General features: G+C 41.9%; 1 pseudogene; it reads left to right on the top strand.

Moving 5' to 3' along the window:
- The window catches only part of LOC109372786 (origin recognition complex subunit 5-like), a 7,100-nt pseudogene extending 4,583 nt beyond the window's left edge, over positions 1-2,517 (top strand).
- The last annotated feature ends 1,072 nt before the right edge of the window (positions 2,518-3,589 follow it).

The raw sequence follows: 3,589 nt of genomic DNA, 5'->3' as shown, positions 1-3,589 counted from the left end.
CCGGCGACTGATCTGCCTTGCCCGGGAAGAGCGCAATGATGGTGCCAGCTTGGGCCAGTGAAGCAACGTCCTCCACAACTAGACTGAAGAACAAACCAACAGCAACTTGTCTGTTCTCCTTTCCCCAATTCCCCAGCACTGTTCCCATCCCCCCAATTCCCCAATAAAAATCTTTAAAAAAAAAAAAAGTAAAAATTTGACTTGAGCTATTCCAGGGTGGCTATGAACCCTGGTCAGTCTTTCGGACTCAATAACCTTTAAAAACCTTTATTTAAATACCTTTAAATAGCCTCACTTTAAATTGCATCCCATTTGGAGGTTCATGGTGACATTCGGCTAGTCAAAATCTTGGAAAATATCTACATCTGCAGAGTTGCCTCACCTCTCACAGAGTTGCATTTGAAAAACTCTCGTCTTTTTTGCAAAGTTGAGAAGTCAACGATGGTGACAACTCCAGTTTTTAAATCCTACTCTGGGGCCCCCCTTTTCCCCTTAATGTCCCTCTCATATTTAGAAACCTTTTAATGGGGGGTGGGGACCGCGGTGCGGAGCTGAAGCTGTGGCTTGCTTCGTGTTGCTAGCTGGCGGCAGGCTGTACTGTCCCCTGGTAGCCACCAGAACCTCTCACTCACTTTGTTGCAAGTCCTAAGTGTCCACCTTGGAGTCCCTATTCAGAGAGATTGAAAATTGTCTTTTCTCCTCTAGAGACATCATTTCAGCTTCCCATCCATTTTTATTTATGGACACAGTGGAAAGACCTATGTAACACAAACTGTTACCTAACTCAGGCTCAGCCGCTTGTCGCACGAAATCAAAAAATTCGAGAGACAAGAGTTGGTGAGAAGAAAAGGCGTTTTTCTTTATTCTAGATGCCAGCAGCCAGGGAAGATGGTGGACTTCTGTCTGGAAAACCCACCTTCCCTGAGCGGAGGATGCTCAAGGGGTTTTATAGCCATGCAGGTTGGGGAAGAACAAAAAAACCTGGGGGAGTCTGTCAGGCAGGTTCCAGGGTTGACAGTTGAGAAATCGCTTCCCAGGGCGTGGTCTGCTTCAAGGTAATGTTGTCAGACTCAGAAGCCATCGCCAGAGTGCTTTATGCCTCATCTGCAAAAACTGCAAGGAATTGTAACGTGGATTCCAGCTCCGGGATGCCTGAGGACTAAGAAATTATTCCTTCTAGGTTAGTGCTCTTCTGATTAACTGGTTTAACGAGGTATGCGTAGCCTTAAGAAAGACAAAGCAGAGTCATTAAATCAAGCAGTAAGGGGGAGAAACAAAAAGAAAATAGCTGACTAGCAAACTATGAGGTGAATTTAAGCTATAAGCTAACTAGGCCTAACTCAGTTATTGATTTCTTGAGTTTCACCCTTACAAAACTTTGTTGAAAACTTTAGAGCTCCCACATGTCTTTGTGAATTGTGCTGAACGCTTCACCTTGAGGCTGCTTTTGGAACAAATTTTAAACAAGTTGAATCATCTTTGGTCTTCAGAGGATGGACATTCTACTCAAAAAACCTGTGACACATTTAATGACTTTGTTCGCTTGTTTAAACAAATAACCAAAGATAAAAGTCTCAAGGGTCAGACTGTATATATTGCTCTAGATATATAGCAGAGTATCTAAGAGATATGGAAGTGAATATTTTGCCTGGGTTTCTTAGGTTACAAGAATTGACCGACAGAAATGTGACTGTTCTCTTTCTTAATGAAATTGTCTGGGAAAAGTTTTGTCCAAATATCGGACGCTTTGAGCTATTTGTCTTGTATTTTCCTGATTATAGCATAGGGAACTTTCAAAAGATCGTGTCCCATTATCATCCTCTAATGTACTTGGTTGATTTCTATGCTGCTTACGTTAATATTCTTCTTGGAGTTTTCTACACCATCTGCCAGGATTTGAAAGAGCTCAGACACTTGGCAGTACTTAAGTTTCCTAAATATTAGGAACCTGTGGTTAAAGGGGAAGCAAGTGAACATGATCCTCACAAACTCTGGAGAAATATTGAACTTCATTTGAAGAAAGCCATGCAGACTGTTTATCTCAGGGAAATATTAAGTTCACGGTGGGAAAAGCTACAGAAAGATGACACTGATCCATGACAATTGAAAGGTCTCTCAGCCTAATCTCATGTGGGACTTCCATATTACTCTAAATTTATTCTAATTGCTGCATATAATCCAGCAAGAACTGACAAGAGGTTCTTCTTTAAGCATCACGGGAAAATCAAGAAACCCAACTTCCTAAAGAAACATGAAAATACAAGCAATCATCTCCCTGGACCAAAGCTATTTCTGCTAGACAGATTATTAGCAATATTGTACAGTATCATGGACAGCAGATTTGCTCCAACAGCAAATATCTTTTCCCAGATTAATTCTCTAGACACCCTGCAGCTATTAACCCTGGCTGGCCATGGTGATCAGCTTGATGGACCACAGTACAAATGCACAATATCTTTAGACTTCGTCAGAGCTACTTATAGGACAGTGAACTGTGACATAATAAAATACTTGTGATTTCTTGTAAACACAAGCTTCAAAGCCATATGGATGCTATGACAATCTCTAAGATAAGCTGTGTTCATGCAACGACTTAGCTGGTCAGGGAGAGGAGTTCTTTGGCTCTATTGGATTTATCCAGACATGTGCTGGCCCAGCATGGAATCTGATGAAAATACTCTTATGGGTCTGGATGGATGCGAGCAGAAGACTATTTATCAGGGACCCTGGAGCATTTGGAAGCAATGGGTTAATTATAAACAGCAGGGTTTGAGCACAATCTGTTCTACTCTTAATGATGTTATCTTAACACTGAAATTGCCTGAAACCCATTTACTTAGGACTACATTTTGCTGTGAACTTTGAAGGTGCCAGCAGCCCTTGTATATAAGCCCAGTCTTTTCACTTCTTCCCCACAGGAGCCAAAGTAGAATTTTCTAAGGCCACTGTTTTAAAAAGATCACAGTTGCAAAATATAATAAATAGAAGTTGTTTTTTTTTTTAATCCAAGCTTGTATATGCTTATCTTTCACCCTGCTTTTCTCAAAGGGCAAAGTAGTTTGATCAGATATAGGTGAACTTTCCATCTCTAAGTCTACATGATAATTTGTGTGCTTGTGTGAGGTTTATCTGGACACTCTTGCAATTAACCATTGAACCTAGCTTTTTAATTTGCATGATGGTTTTCTTTTCTTTTTTTAATCATTGGCCTTTAAAGTTCCACAATAAAAAATTTTCCTGTTATGTCACTTATGAAAGAAGCAAAACAAAACCACTTTTTTTTTTTTAAGATTTAATTGGGGAATTGAGGGAGGGGAAGAGTGTTGGGGAGTCGGGGAAGGGGAACAGACAAGTTGCTATGCTTTGGTTCTTCAGTCTAGTGGTGAAGGACGCCACTTCACTGGCCCATGTTGGTATTGTGAGCATTGCACTCTTCCCGGGTGAGGCAGATCGGTTGCCTGCCATTGGACGGCTGCTCACTGCAGCTCAGGGCAGCCCCACTGCAGCCCCACTGCAGCCCCACTGCAACCTACGCAAGCGACTCACGGCAGCCCAGCTCCAGGTCGAGCTGTTGTTCACCTCCTTAGCT

The sequence above is a fragment of the Hipposideros armiger genome, unplaced genomic scaffold (genome assembly GCF_001890085.2).
Source record: "Hipposideros armiger isolate ML-2016 unplaced genomic scaffold, ASM189008v1 scaffold_664, whole genome shotgun sequence".
Classification (NCBI taxonomy): Eukaryota; Metazoa; Chordata; class Mammalia; order Chiroptera; family Hipposideridae; genus Hipposideros; species Hipposideros armiger.
The sequence above is the reverse complement of the archived record's forward strand: the minus strand, read 5'-3'. Positions and strand labels throughout refer to the sequence as shown.